This window comes from Falco punctatus (genome assembly GCF_963210335.1).
Source record: "Falco punctatus genome assembly, chromosome: 9".
Taxonomy (NCBI): Eukaryota; Metazoa; Chordata; class Aves; order Falconiformes; family Falconidae; genus Falco; species Falco punctatus.
The window spans coordinates 4,039,339-4,055,938 of NC_137589.1; the positions used below are offsets into that span (position 1 = coordinate 4,039,339).

General features: G+C 43.9%; 1 protein-coding gene across 1 annotated transcript in view; it reads left to right on the plus strand.

The window, feature by feature from the left end:
- The first annotated feature begins 1,631 nt into the window (after nt 1-1,631).
- LOC308069972 (uncharacterized protein) overlaps nt 1,632-16,600 on the plus strand; it is a 53,105-nt gene continuing 38,136 nt past the window's right edge. Inside the window, exon 1 of the mRNA XM_080403163.1 lies at nt 1,632-13,188. The gene's annotated coding sequence lies outside the window, so the exon portion shown is untranslated. The remainder of the gene's footprint in view (nt 13,189-16,600) is intronic.

Consider the following 16,600-nt stretch of genomic DNA (forward strand, 5'->3'; position numbering starts at 1 on the left):
CACTCACCACCACAACGGACCATCTGTATAAAGAACCAGCTGCTTGAGAAGCTACAGCTGGCCAAGCCCTCACGTATGTAGAGTACATACAATGCATGTATGTATTGGGTCCTGCTCAATTATAATGATTTGTTATCAGGCATTGCTGGTTTTCCCAAGTGGAGGATTATTTTACTGAGTTGCGGACAGTGTGCTGAAAATCACAGTCTTTTAAAAACACAAATTGTCACAGTGGTGCAATGGTCCAAACCTTACGCAGCTCCATGAAAGCATTTTCACTTAAAGGCTTCTTTTGAATTGGAAAGCTTCTGATGAATTGTTTTTTCATGCGAAGAAGAAGAAAAATTCGCCAGCAGCTGCTGCAAGGAAAAGGGTCGTTTCTTCCAAGTTCTTAAAAGACTTGAGCAATGCCTCTTGCTGTATCTTGAACACCTCTCAGATGGGTTTCAGTGGGCTTTGAGTTGCTTCTTAGCCACAAAGGTGGAAGGCAGTGAACTGATACCCTGCAGAACCATGCAGGAATAGAGCTTGTGAAAAGCAGCTGAACGCCAGCATCATCTGCTCTGCGGTGCTCCTGGGCACGGGAGGAGGGAGGGCATCCTAAGAAGCAGCTGCAGAGCGTGAGGCACACCTGAGGTCTGGCTGGTAGGATCCAAAGCCCACGCTCTGACTGGAACTGATACAACATTTCCTTTAGACTTCATAGAATCATAGAGTCATTCAGGTTGGAAAGGACCTTTAAGATCGTTGAGGCCAACCGTTAACCCCACACTGCCAAGTCCACCCTCTAGCTAATCAGCACAGGAGGAACATCAGGCTACGGCCAAGTATGGGAGCGCTGGGAAGCAGTAAACACGTGGCACTCCCAGTCTGTGAGTTTAAACGGGATATGCCCAACATAAGGAGTTTTCTCTAGCTGGACTTCCAAGAATACCCACGGGTGTCCTTGTGCAATGATAAGTCAGGCAAAATCTCCACGGGGGTGAACAGCAATCTGGGAAAAGGAGAAGGGAGGAGGAGGGGGCAAAGGAGGAGCTGCCGTGGCCATAATTCCCTTGTGTCTGAAAAAGGTTTTGAGAAGGAAGTGTTTTGTTTCTTTAATAGAGATGTGGGTGGCAGGGAGGGGTCAGAAAAAGAGGCCTGGGGTTAGAAACGACTGTCATGTTGGAAGAAGATCTCCACTGGAGTGCAATGGAATAATCAGTATTTATCCCTAAAATATTGCTATTAAATAAACATTACAGAAACTTTCGAATATCAAGCTTATTTATAGCTTTAGGCGTGAAAACCCACATTAGTATGTTGAATTATATGAGTTCACTGCTGCCTGATAGCTGACAGCACGTCAGATTATTTGCAAATATTTTCTGGAACAGTAACCTTGAAGGATGCCAGCACCATTCAGCGTAACCTTATCAAGAGACAGGAACCAAGTGATGAGATGAGGACAGAGGATACAGAGTTTTTAGCAGCAAGTGACCTCTGACTCGCTGCCTGAGAACAGAGTTCACATGGTACCTCCCTCAGCAGAGAGAGACGCTTTTTTGTCTCTGACATTTGCACTGATTCTGTGCAGGGGTTTTGGAAGATGCTGTGAGTGATGTCTAGATGAGAAACTGCAGGGGTTTTGGAAGATGCTGTGAGTGATGTCTAGATGAGAAACTGCTCTGGGCAGGAATTTGAGAGTACATTGGTCACATTTAAGTGGGTTTATCTCCTCCAGCCTGCAATACCAAGCTTCCGCACAAATTATGTAATCATTTTAACAAAGTGTTCTGTAATTGACATGAAAAAGGCAAAGTAAAATAAAAATGAATTTCTCTGTAAGCAGGAAGGTTCATTCATTTTAACTGCAATCTGCAAGAGGGAAAACGGGGAGAAAAAAATCCCAAATGCAGGCTTTTTATGGAAATTGTGGCCTCGTTGAAATTATAAGCTTTCTGCTATTTAAATGAATAATGTTCCCTAACACAGACTATTTTCTCATTTAAAAGTCTGTTGGGGTATAATTTCATCCTTTTACTGTCTGCTGTGTTTTAACTTACAGCAGTCTGACTAAATATTGTATTTTGCATCCATCAAGAATTGTCGGTTGAGTTTGTGCAACAAGCATTTGTTGCTCAGTTAGAAGGCTCTGACTTTGACATGTAACATTCTGCACGGAGGTATATAGGGCCCTTATCACACGTAGAGCAGGTGTCATTAAAATGCATATTTTCTTCCCTGGTGATAGCCAACAGCCATGATGCCTGCTTGGGCGCACAAGGAGTGAGAGGGCATAGGAGTCCAAGTCATTGCACATTATCTCTGGGCAAGATGCAGAGGCAGGCCAAGTGCCAGAATGACTGTCCTCCCTGTGAGAAAGGGACAGAGGGGACAGGCAGGATGAGTGACCGGCTCTAACCCACACCAGGCAGAAGAGCTAATCTGACTGAGTGTTTGTGGATTTGGCACTCTGGACAAGTTGGAGGGCTCCCTTGGGTGCAAAGTGCTTCTTCATGCCAGCAAATTCAGTCCAGCATGGGCAGCCAAGCACCTTATATCCAAAAAACATATTTTTTCGTTTGTTTGTTTTTTGTTTGGTTTTTTTTGTTAGTTTTTGGTTTTTGTTTTTGTTTTTTTGCATATCCCACATGCTCCCAAATCTTAAGTCATGGCTCCGAAACCTGGTCTAAAAATAATGAGATGTGAGCAAATACATGCACCTGGGTTTCTTCGCCTTCTAGTTTTCAACCATTTAGTATGCACCCGGGTCACATCTTCATGTTTTTATCCATAGCTGTGATGACTAGTCACTTTATTGTTGTTGTTAAAACAAATGTTGAGGTTCTCACAGACTCACTTGGCTGGGAGTTGGGGCTTTTAAAGAGCATACCGTGGGGCTCCCGGTAAAACGATGAGAGCAAGCAACTTGCAGCGTAAATTACCTTCAGTCTTCTGAGGGCATCTTCGTTAAGCAGAAGGACACAGCAGTGAAAGATATTTAATGACAACAAAAAATGTCTTGCCTCAAAGATGCAGTTAACCTTGACAAATAAGTGTGAGTCCTCTAAGGAGTAATAAAAGTGCTTACCTACTTTATGTCTGTCGGTCTGTCGTTTGGATGCTGCTGCATGCTCTATCAATTCTTACAGTATTTCCAGTGGCGAGGCCAAGTGGTTTATAAAGTTTTACACGCTGCCTGTGCACTGATAGAATTACAGCCGTGACACCTCTGTTAGAGCAGGAGAGGAGTTCCCAAGGGCTGCTGCTGAAGCACGCTTTGTGCGAGGCAGGCAGAGGGACCTGCATCACACCCAGGCTGCCCGGAGCGGGCAGGCAGGCAGCAGGCACTGCCTGTGATCAGCTGTGGGATCCACACCGGAGAGAGAGCCTGCAGCAGGGGCGGCATCGCTCTAAAACTAGGTTTGGTGACTGCTTCCAGGAGCCTCCTCTGTTCCGTTGGGGAACACTTTCTGGATATCGACCCACACTTTAGTATTACTGAACACTTTATCCCACCCACAGAGACAACTGCGACTGAGGACAGCAGCCCTGACAGGCACAGTGATAAAATATTAGCCCCCCTGGGAAGCCACTGTCTGTGAGGCTGATCTTCCTTACCACGTTACTTCATGGTAAAGTTCCTCTCTTCTCTTACCCTGCTGTGGTGGGGAACATCCCTGACCCCATGGCGCTGCCGTTACCCAGGCTGCTCTGTGGTTTGTCCCAGCGAGTGGGGAGGTACTGGGGGAGAGCAACTGGGGACCACTAGAACTTCAGTTATACTACGGTCTCACCATGCATATGATCCCGGGCCCCTGGACCCTGAGGAGTCAGACACCCTCTCTTGAAAAAAGAATTAAATGTGGCACAGGTATTTTGGGGCCATCGTGAAGGCGACTTTCAAGCCTGAGTTTGCTCTGCACTGAAGATGTACACATTGTGAAGGGAACTTGTTGCATTTTCTTTGTAGTCCTTCTGTGCTTTTTTTTTTTCCAAAAAAAAAAGCCCTTACCGGCTCTTGTTTTGGTTAGAAATATGGAAAATACCCAGCTGGAGATATCCATGGTGGAAATGACACTGCTTCGAGAGGGCTTTCGATGCCGCTTCACAAAGCAGGCTGCAACATCGTACGTGGTGTCTTGCAGGCAACATAAGTGGCACTAACAGTGGAAATTCGGATTGCACCGAGAGACAGGGCGGGGGGCAGTGAGGGTGCAAGAAAAGACCAAGCGAGAAGGTCTCAGGTGGAGCACTGCCATTCATCAGCACGCAGGGGGTGGCCTGGCTGTACCATGTTTCAGCTCCTGCTATCTCAGCTGTTCTGGAGGTCTAGCAGGCCTGCAGCTTTGCTTCCTGATGCCCTTACCTCTTTGCATTTACAAAAGAAATGGAGTTTAAACCATGCTAAAAGCTTTTGGCTAAACCAGGCTCGAACTTGACAGTTGTCCCTGTGGCCGCCAATCTCCTGAAGGAAGCAGCCAGCAGCACTAGTGTAATTACGCCCTTCCAAGCGGCGATTGCACTCATCAAAGCCAAAGCCAAAGCTGAAATACCCTCTCTGTCCTTCCCAGGACTGTTAAGCAGTGGAGTGGCATCTCTCTTATTTAGCAGACCTTAGGAGATGTTTCAGATTTATTTGCATATAGCATTGCAGGTAGCCAACCTGGTTAACGTGTTAGTTCTTCTAGAGCCGAACAAACCCTTCGTGCCTCTCAGGTCTCACCACGGCTTCTGCAGGGGGTTCTCCATGCGTTGAACGGACGCAGTGGGTGACTTACATTGGTAGCTTAGTTTTTGTCTTAATTGTTTACATTTTGGCTTGACACAGCAGTCCCAATGCTTCTCTGGCCACATGTCAGTCTTGCTAATGCCCTTTCTGTGGCTGATCATCCACTGCAGAGCTGCTGAGGTATGGCCAGAGGTGGGAAGGGGCTTGCCTTTCAATCGCCACTACATGTTGCTTAATGGTATTTACTTAGTTTGGGCTGGAAGTCTTATTCTTCTCTTGCTTATTGTCATTACTCACAGCAGTTTGTTTCACCTCTTATCTTGCTAACATGAAGTTTGGATAAAGCCTCTTAAGAAACAGCCCAAGTATGTGATAAATAACAGCCATAGGAGGCCACAGCCAAGTACTTTCAACTCTTGCCTTTTCTGTTTTCTATTGTTTGTACTTAAGGATACATTTTAGACTTCACAGGCCAAATTCATCCTATTCAAATGAAGTTACCTCAGAGACATGCTTGGCTCTGTTGCTTTAAAAAAATAGATAATCCCAAACAGCAGGATAATTTTATGACCACTAATTACATTTGTTGCCATGCAAGCTAAGATAATGATAAGAGTAATCGTGTCTCATGCTTCAGGGCATACGCTCATCACCTGTGGACATCAGGAAGGAATTTTTCTCCCCATGTACAGAACTGTTCAATTAACTAGATGTATTGTGGTGGTTTTGTTTTCTTTCTGTTTTCTTCCTCTGAAGCACCATCCATTAGCTTCAGTCAGAATAGGTATACCAGACGAGATTAACCGACAGTCTGATCCAACATGGGTATTCCTAAATCCCCATACTGGAAAGTAAAATCAGCTGAGGAAAAAGAATATGTAATCTTTTGCAATTTGGATACAGATGGTTTTTTAAATGCCTGAATATCCCGCCTGTAAACAACGTTGAGAATGCAGCAACGCTGAGCTTTGAGCTACCGTGTCGCATAAAAACCGGCGCTGCGAGTGTCCTGGTTTGAGGAAACTTGGAGCACGGCTCTTCTCTTTTGACTCTGTGAGTAGCATCTGCATTCGAGCACCACTGGCTCCTACGGATTATGTTTGTGGCTACCCGTCACGTTGCATTAGAATAGCCAGCCTCAGCCAGAAAAGCAATTGAAAGGCATTGGAAATCTGCCTCGCTGCCCACATCCAGGGAATAAGCTCTCTGATAATCCTAATAGAGAAGATCAAATTTGCCAAGAAAATAGAAGAGATTGCTTGTATTTTGCTTCATTCTCCTCAACTATCTTTCTGCTCCTCACAAGACTTAATCAACAGCTAATAAACCTCGGCTTCTCAGTGCACAACTGAGTATTGTCTTTCTAGTACTTGTGTTGGGACTGGGATTTATCTGTTATTGACTTCATCCCTTTCCTATCCTTCGCTTTTGTTTGGTCCCCATTCCCCTTTTCTCACTAGCGCTTGCTTTATTTTTATCTCTAGTAAAGCAGGTTTGCCATTTAATTAGCAGATTGGCCTCTACCTGAAGCCAAATGAAATGTAATCTCCTGTCGACCTGCATGCAAGGTAGAAATTCTGTGTCTGAAAGATTTCAACATTTGTCTTTGCTCATTTCTGGACAAAATCAGAAAACTCCCAGGTTTATTTCTGGGAGAATATTCTGAAAACAGAATGGTTTGGATTTGTCAAAACTTGTTGGGCCTTTGTTTTACGTTAATAAACCAGCCAAAAGGAAGCCATTTTGCAGCAAAACAGGAGCAGCTCTGCATTATTTCCACCGGCCTGGGGTAGCGAAAAACTGAGCAGTGGCATATTCAGATGCAGATTTTGGTGGTAGATGAGAAGATGAACTCCTCAAAAATTAAAGCGACCCGCCCTTTGCCGTTGGGGAGCGGAGCGGCTGGGAGGAGCGGGCAGCGCTGCCATCCCTGGGGACCCGCCGCCTCGCCGCCCTGCAGCCGGCTCTGCCCTGCCCGTGCCAATGCTGCGATGCCGAGCACCGGGAGGTCTCCTTTCCAACTCTGGCAGCCATCAGGGTGAATCATGAGATACAGCTCTTCTTAACAGTTCTATACACCTGTGTTATTAACTATTCATAAAACTATACGGCCCTTTTAAAACATCCAGCTACAGTTATTTAATTCTCTTGACTTGGACAATAAAAACGCGATTGGAGAGGATGTCAGACACTTCCCCAGGAGTCAGCCCCACAAATATAGATATCTCGCAGGGCACCTGAGCTCCTGTGGTGGCTCGGCATGGCTGAGCACTGAACCAACATCACCCAAATAAGCTCTCTTGATTCATATTAGGAAGAAAGGCGTCATATCGTAATCAAATAGCACAGGTCAGCGTAAGCAGTAACAGCTTATTTTCATTGCCGAGCCTGCACTGCACAAACACCTATCTGTCAGCATTCAACTGGTTTAGTTCCAGGCAAAATGACTTGCTTGCTATCCAATCTGGCGTGCTGGCAGTGCGGGAATGCAAACAGCCAGCCCTTTGTGTTCACCTGCAGCTCTATTCCCTTCATCAATAATTGCTAAAAAGACAAGCGAAATTTTTTATACGTTGATTCTAGAATTACATCACAGCAGTGCTTGTGTTTGATCAAAATTGCTGAATGTTTTTTTGTAACTTGGAATAACATAAAAATTAAAGTCTTGAAAATTACACATATGCCTCATCGTAATATAAGGAATTCCAAAAACTACTTGTGAGACAAGTCATGCTCACCATATTCCTTGTAAATTGTCAGAAAATGGTTGACCAACCTATTCTCATTCCCTCAACAGCAATGGCAAAATGCTCAGTGCAGCTGGGAACATACCGCTGCAATGCAAAATTCTTAGCTGAGACTTCCAGATCTAAACATTTGCATGAAGCAAAGAGACCATTCAAATGCATTAACCAGGCCAAGCGTGTACCTACTGGTTTTATCCACAGTATCATAAAAACAACTATTCCCAGGGGCTTTGGCATGAGAAGCTGCCGTCAGTCCTACCTGTAACCGAAGTCTGCCGAAGCCGAGGTTAGTCAGTACTGATGGGGAGCGCACACCATTTTGCAGGTTGGCTCCAAGGGAGAAGTTGCCTGTTTCTTTGGGTTCTTCTCCAAACTTAAAAGCATCGGAGCTGCACACAGTTCCCTTTGCTTTTTCAAGAATTCAGATCCAAAACCTTGTATCTGGCCCAGCTCCAGTTTTAAACAGAGCGTTGCAAGTAGAGAGTGGGGAGTTAGTTGTGGCACGCAGAGAAAGAGAAATGATTCCGAGGACAATGAGGAAAGAATGTAAATAGGGAGCTGGAAGAGAGGTGACACAAAAGAAGATTAAGTTACCTCTGCGACAAGGGACAGATCGGAAAGGACTTCAAGGAAGTTGAAGTTCACGTGGTCAGAAGAACAGGAGAAGTCAACTTCAGCAGCAGAATTAAAGCAAGATTTCAGAAGAGAGATGGATGGAAAGTGAAGTGGAGAAAGATAGTTCATGCGCTTTGGCTTCAAAGGGTAAGGGGAAAGGATTGGATTTAGCACCAGAAAGAGGAAAAGGAATAACCAAGTGGGAGAGCCTAAGGGAGGGGGAGCAGAAGAGTCAGGACTAAAGCAACACTGAAGTTACAGGTCAGTGAAGTGGAAAGTTTAGTGAAGTTACCAGCTATGGCAAAGGAAGTGTTAGGGTGGAGGAAAACAGCTTTGTTCCTGAGAAACCAAATCTGAGGTAACAGCAAGACATTTAGGAGGAAAAGTGAGCTGAGGCAGAGAGCTGAGACAATGGAGGAAAGAAGGAAAAAACTGGGCAACACAGAAAGAGGCCTTGGGTGTGTTAGCTTTAAACCCTGACCTCTTAGGAAGTTCACACTGAAGTGGTGGCTGCATCCTATTATTTTACTTTACTTGATGACCAAGAGCAATGGCAGAAAAAGAGATAAGGCTTAAAACTAAAAGGAAAAGGTGTCTGGCTTGTCGAGTTGCCTTCTCAGACCCCCAGAAGCCAGCAAGAAGAGGTAACACCACAGGATTGTGCAGGAGAGGCGGCTCAAGCAAAATAAAAAACGATCTGGTTGCACGTGGCAGCAAACAAATACCTTAACAGCAGCTGGGAAAATCGGTTCTCTTCTTCTAATGCATGGGAAGTGACAGTGCCCAGGCTGAGACAGGGCTGCAGAGCTGACGTGCTAAATGGCAATTGTTTGGTACTGGGTTCCGGCATACACCCACGCATATTACATTCCGATGTTTGATGTTCACAAACCATTAGATACATGTATATTTATGGTTTGATAATCAGCTGTCATTAACAGATGAGTAAACAACATAATGTTCATATTTAGGAGGAATATGCAAACTAAAGAGAAACTGCCAACTCCTAAGAACATTTATTTTCTCTACACTTAATGGGGGGAAAGGAGGAGGAAATACTCTGTCTGTAAATTAATTATGGGATATTGGCAATGCCTCCACTACTGTACAACTGTAATTATCTCATCTCAGTGCGTGGGACTGTAGTCATGCACCCCCAGCTATTCACATCCATGGGAGTTAGGAATATACCCATCAGTGTACATTTCCTAAGTTAAATCATTTTTACTGTTTCTTTGAACTCAGCAGAGCAGAGATCTCACGATCTTTTCAGCTGCTGTTGTGCCAGGATGGGGAGGCCTTCGGCCCTGCTCCCATCTTGTAAATCAAACACGTTTCAAACTTCAAGAGACGGTGGAAACTTCTCCCCATGGAAAATGCCAATTTAAGTAGAGCTGCTTGATTTGAGTGGGGTTTTCATGCAGTTTTGCAGACCTCCCCTAGTTTCTTACAGATCTGCTGTTACCCATCAGCTACGAGCAGAGCACGAAAACGCTCTTGGCCCCTCCACAGATGTCCCTGAGATGAGTACGATCCAACGTAGCTGTCACTCCCTGGTGACAGCTTTAACAATCCCTGACAGTGCTTTGCATACAAATGCACTTTATGAAAGGTGTCATTATCCTATATTTGTGGATGAGAGAAACTGAGGAAGCAGGATGGGATATATCCAGGGATGAGGCAAAAGAAGTAGAGAATTATAAGGAAAGGTCAGGTCTGGAAAGAATGAATCTAGAATGATGAGAAGATGCTTCAATAGACACGGCTGACAGAGCTGGAAGAAATAAAAAGGCATTGAGCTAGGGATGAGGATGGGAACAGAGTCCAGTCTCCTGACTGTCATCTCCCCATTCTCCTACCGGTTAGGCCATGTGCTTGCAAAATGGTACACGTATTTATAACACGTATGGATATTTGACAAATAGCAGATTAACATTAACAGTAGTTTCCTGGACAATATCACCAACTTTCCTCTTAGCTGATTCTTCCCCTGCCTTATAAAATTAGAACATTTTGCTGTCTGTTTTGTAGATGAAAACAGATCATGTACAGATGCAATGATTTGGCATGTTACCACACCAGCATTTTCAGTGTGGGACAGCAGAGCCTCTCCAGCTGCTAAGTATCAGTCCCTTCAGCAGAACCAAATTCACTAATCTGGTGCTTCCTCCTGCCCATAGCCAGGCTTATTGGGGAGGATTATCTCGTTGTCCAGGGGTAATTTTCTCAAATAAATGGGTCAAAGCTTGTGCTGGCTCCCCTCCTGCAGTCCTGCTGAGTTCAATGGCTTTGCTCAGAGCACAGACTGGTTCCTCATTTCCATCTAGATCCTTGGGCTGTGGCTGAGTAACTAGAAGTGGCAGGTGAAGCCGAAGGTTTTGGCTTTGTTTTTTGTGAAGAAGAGACGAGTGCAGCAGAACAACATATGGTACACTGCTTGGCTAAAAATGATTTAGTGCGAAACTATTGCTTCATTTCTGTCTCTCTGCAGCCGCATACACTAATGTAGTGGTGTAACTATTAATCTAATAAACCGCTAATATTTATTATTAATTGAACCATTTAATCTAACAGTGGATTAGAGGAAGGCAAATGTAGGACTTAATGACTATGCTGATTGGTATAAATTTTAACAGCGAGCACAGGCTGTATAATATAAATTGTGTTCCTGCTGCTGATAAATACCTTGTAACTGGAAGAAACTGTACTCAAGCAAAACTAGTGCTGGCTATCAAGAGGTATTTTTGTTATTGTTGTTTTAGTGAACACGGCAGGACTTAACTCTAGAAGATGAGGTCACTGTTGATTACCAATGGTTTATTATACTAATGGCAAAGAAAGTGGTTATTGGTAATGTCTGCTTAACATTAGAGGTCATCTTACACCCAAAACAGAGCCCTGAATGGATGGTATAGTGCTGCTGTGATAAACTGAAGTGTAATATAACAAACGGCAATCATCTTCATTTCTAACAAAATCCCCTGCGTTGTCTGCAAATCCATCATCGCCAGGGCTATCTCTAGCCCACCTACTGTTGCAAACGGCTCCACATTCCTCGTTTTCTAACTGGAAGCAAGCACGCACCCACATCTTATGTAGACAAATAATCTGCTTAGTGCTAAAATCTTGTTTCCCAGACAATGATGCATGAGCGTTTAGGAATATTTCCGTTTGGATTGGAGAGATGCTTCAGCTCTGTTACTTTTCAGGCTTTTGTAGTCAGAAGGAACGTCTGTATCCTGTGGGGAAACTAATGGAAAAGCCCAAACTTCCTAATGGGACGTATCTTGCTCTAAGCTCTTGGAGGACCTGAGATATTAGACTTTATCATTGTGACATTATGGGCTTTAGACAAGCTATTTTTAGAGGTTTCTTTAAAATTTGATCAGTTATAATTTTCCCTTTACAGTTATAATTTTCCTTTTTGTATGAGCTCTATAGCTAATACAACAACTCTTGGAAGCATGGCAGCACCCTTTCTAAGCAGGGGGTATGAAAAATACTCATAATTAAAAATATTCTTTCAAACATTTGCAATTTTGTTGTCGTTGTTGTTATACATAGGACATGTGGTAATGTTATGTGTCTCACAGTCATTTCATCTTGCTTAAGTTATTGCAGCAGTTCCAGGTTTCCTGCTGCGAAAATGCTGATACCACCTTCCAGGTCTGATGAAAATCGAGGATATGTTTTTATTCCTGGCTATCCTACCTTAGGCCTCCGTGAAGCTTGATGTTAGCAGAAAGAGAATGGTTCAGCCTACATCTTCTGGTGCAAGCAGAGACCAAAGCATGAAGGTCATCTTCCATTTTGTGTGTCCCCTCCCCTAATTTGCTCTCCATTTTCTACAGCTGAAGGAAACATGCTCTGTGCTTCTGCTATGAAAGCAAGGATGTGTCAAAGAAACTAGAAACTTACCTTTCCCTATCTAGGAAATCTGTCTTCTTGTTTTTCCATCTACTTCTGGTGTATGAACTGGGAGAAAAGCTGTTTCTTACTCTCATGGCCTCTGGAGGTCAAGGGAAGAGAGAAATGGAAGAAACAAAAAGCTGAGAAGATGAATTAGAGGAAAAGAACGAATTGGTGGGAAGATTAAAGAAGAGTGGAAAGGAAGGAGGAGAACCTCTCCAAGAAAGAGATGATTTCGTGGCTTGCTTACCTGTTTGAGATATGATCGTGCCAGGAGTTTTGGCAGAAGTTGCTTCATAAACTTGCCTTGGTTAGGAGCACTTTTGATCTCACTGCAGTATGGCACATCACCCTACTGACGCAGCTACGCTGCCTCACATTTCCCACTGTTATTCCACACTTTCTCCCAAATTAGCTGAATCTGGAAGAAAACATAGCTAAGAGAGTCCAAGGGAAAAAGTGAAGGGAAAGAGTTCAGCAGCAGGACAGACATGCTAAAAGGATGATGCAGCGAGAGAACTAAAGCAGATGAAACCCTGATATAAAAAAAAATAATAAAATTATCAGGATTTGAATATGGAAATTTGAAAAGGGAAAGACTCAGCACAATGTCCTCAGTACCGAGTAGTAGCTGTCAAGTCGTGTTTTCTGAGCCATCTTCAGAAAAAGGGAAGGGGGTGCGATGCATTAGTGAAGGTGTCGGCGTTCAGCTGGCACGAACGCTTACAGCTGCAGTGACCGCTGCTCTGGCACAAACCCCAGGCTCCCCCCGCCCCAGCTGCATTGTACTTCGGAAAATTAATAACGAGCGTGACTCAACGCTGACCATAATCAGTGCGGAGGACTTCGCTCGCTTGGCCGGGGGTTGAGCCCTGCCACGAAGGCCGAGCTCCCTGCTGCAGAGGGAAGTGGCTCTGAGGGTGAAGTCTCTCCCCTGGCAACGTCTGAGCTACAAACCAGTTTTAGGAACTGGTGGTGAGGAAGACAGCGGCTCTTGGCTGTCCCGACGCAGTAAAGCAGCACTCGCTGCTAGCCATGTTGCTAAATGCAGATGTACTTCATCAGGCATCAGGCGTATAGGTCAGAGCCTGCACCTCCTTCACCCATGGAAATTGCCACAAGTCCCCTGACCTCCATGGAAACACGCTGGTTTACACCATGGCTCCCGCTCAACCAGTTTTCTCCTTCCTTCTCTTAAAGCTGGTTGGTATTTTACAGGTGTTTTCTTGCTCCTGGTGCTCATTTAGGTTGCCAGGTTGTTTCAGCTTCCAGTTATTCTCCTGCCCAGCAACAGAATGGGGCCGTAAAAATTTACTTTCTTGTTTACATCCACTCAGCAATTTTTAAGAAGAAAAGTGGCAAAAACCATAAGCAAAGAATCAATGCTTGCATTTAATAGTTAAGCATAAAAGTCATTCTTAAACAATATTTTTATTTCACTTTTAATGAGAGACCAGAAATACCACTACTGGGTTTTTAAGGCCCATAAGGCGTTAGTACTCTTGTTATCTCTGATGTTCATGGTCTCTCAAACACCATTTATGCTGGGCATTATTTTTGACAATGCAGTATGGCAAATGCCTGGACTGGGATTCCTTGGAATGAATAAAAGATTTATAGTGGAAATTCTACAAGTAATATCTTGTTATAATACATTTTTGTGCTAACTGCAAGTGACAAGTGATTGCTCAAACTTGTTCCTGCAGCTACCAGGTTTTCCTCTTTAATCCTATATTAGTTCTACAGAAAAAAAGTAAGAAACACAAGGAGAGCTGTCTTTTCATTTATTTTATCTCACCTCTATAGGAATATTTTCATGGTAAATTCAATATACTTTGTCCGAAATGTAAATGGACTGTTCAATATATTTTTAACTCAAGCACTGTTTAAACATTAAAATCCTCTTTTGCAAATGCCGTTGTGATAGAGGTTCAAGACTTTGCAGGGGCTTAATAACTTACTGAGAGGAAAAGAGGCCAGTTTTGTAGTTAAGACTTGGTTTCAGAGGCTGCACTTCCTTGCTCTGCTGCAGGCTTCCCACGGGACCAGGGCTCAGCTGGCAGTTGCTGTGGGTGTCATTTCCCCATCCACAGACTGGACACGATGTGCAATGGGTGCTCTGCAGTCTGCAGGGCAGGGAAACAAAGGGAAACAGGGAAACATTAAAACAGGCTAGACACAGGAGAACCGCAGGTGGGCATTGATGCAAATCACAGAGGGGATGGTGCTACCATAAAATAATTTGAGATCTTTTGTGTTTGTAATATGACAACCATATTTTGAGGTCATGAACATCAAGCTTCAAAGCTTTTGTGTATATTGGTTCCGCTACCTTCTACCTGATGTTACGAGGCACCATTTGGGCTATGAATGAAAAAAATCTTTCAATGGAAGAGGAAAACCACAATGATGTTTGAGACCAGTGACATGGTGATGTGTCACTGCAGGCTGCGGTATATTTGTATTTGCAGTGCAAACCAGAAAGGTTTGCTGTACACAGGCAATGCAGAGTGTACCAAAGTGCAGCATTTCACTTTAAGTAAAGGTTACTACCAAACATTTCCAAAGAATGTAGAAGAACCTCCTCAAATGTCAATTATCAGCAAACTCTATCCAAACTAAATTTTCATGGCAAGTCTTATGCTCTTTTGGTGGTTTATGTCCTGAAGGTTTCATATGCATCCCTTCCATCCCTTTTTCCGCTCTAATCTAAACACAGGATGTTATCTTTATCGCGTCTTTTCAAAACTTGCACAGGATTTAATTTAACTCCTGTATGGGAAGAAAATGAGAGGAAGAGAGAAACTGGCTGGGGGTTTTTTGGAGTAAAAACAAACTGGAGCAGCACTTAGGGGAAAGATGTAAAGTGGTGTGAGGTGATGTAGCTGGTCACTCAGGGAGCAGTGAGCAGCAGCTGAGTAATACCTGGCTCCATGCTCTGTCAGCTTCAGCAAGCCTCTCCGTTCTGGGCTAGAAAAACACTTTCCAATTCAATATCCAGGCAATGTTCAGGTTCTTTGCTGAGATTGCCAAAGGTGCCCATTTGGGTCCTGGTGATGGTCTATGTATGGATGGCTGCTTACCAAAAATTGCATTGATAACACCTGCTGTGTCTGTCAGCTTTTATTGCTACCAGATGTAATTAGATTTAAGTGGTGACACAGGAGTATGAGACAATCTGCCTCTTAAAATGTGATCTTCTGGACACAATAAAAACTTCTGAGCCTTGGTCTGTCCTTTTGTTAATCATCCTGCCGGTTTCAAGATTCCTGTCTTTCTTTTGGATTTCTCACTCTGATTTATTTCCATCCGTGGCTGTTTTACCGAGCATACACCACGACAGCTCACATCTCTGCTTGCTTCTGGTTTCTTGCCTTGTACATTTTTCTCGTCATACTTGGTACCAAAATTTTCTTCAAGCAAAAGTATTTCAAGAGCCATTAGCTTTTCCTTGCTAGCCTGAGTGTTGCAGTAGTGGATTGTATCGTAATTGTGTCTTGTTTGTTACAGCTAAAAGCTGGGCTCATTGGTTGTACAAATTTATTGGTTTGTAGCCAAAATCAATCTGTGCATATGTTTGTCGTGCTGTGACACAGTTACTGGGTTTTTTTAAAGCAGTAGTTTCTCTGACAGCTTGGCTCGGTGTCCTCTGGATAATATCAATTTGCTGTAGGTAGACCTTCCTACTGAGTCGCAAATGCTTTCAACCCACCGGAGTCAGGACTGAGCCTGCTCACCGTCGGCGGGTCTGTGTCTGTAGCACACTCCTACTCTCAGGTCTCTTCTCGGAGCCTGATGTGCAGTTCAGACACAGAGACGGTGGCCCAGATTTCTCAGTCCCCACACTGTTTCTGCTTTCTCATTTGTCTAAGTCTGCCTTTGTGGACAATGAAAAAAAGCAGGCAAAGGAGTGGATTAATGAGGTTCACCTTGCTCATCAAGAAGGCTGCAGAACAGCAGTTTTTTCAAAGCAGCAAATGCCATCATGTTGTCCTTGACCTTGGTTTCCTCTCTCCTGCATATCCATGGTTTTGTCAGTATTGCACATTAGGAAAACCATCATAACGTCACTTTAGTTCCAGACTACTTTTGGTGCATGCAACGAGAACTACAATCAGGCCTGTCTGCAGAGAAGCCACTGCCGTGGAGCCACCTCCATGGGCGGTAGCTGAAGGGCAATCACGTCTGGGTCTTAGGTAGCTTTGTCTTGGCTTCTCAGAGACATTCAACTGGGTATCAACCTCCTTCCTCAGGCAGGGGGTTCTGAATATATCACAATAACCTTGCGGTGGGTATTTCTCTGTTTGGCTTCAGACTGAGGTTGAAAGCACTGCTGGAAATACACTTTAGCCAAAGATTGTTTAGGTCAATTGTTCCTTCTGGTATTAAAGTTATGAATCATCTTGGCATCAAGGTGTGACCTTTCCTCTTTCACTATTATGTCACCAAAAAGAAGGCAGAAATGGAAATAGGAAGATGATTGCAATAAATTTCTCACCACTGATATAATGTCTCATGTGCACTAGGAGTATTGTACTCGTAAACCTCATCTTCCTTGGCACAGATCCACACTAAACTTTGTTTCTGGTAACAGAATCCTTCACTTTTTTTCCAG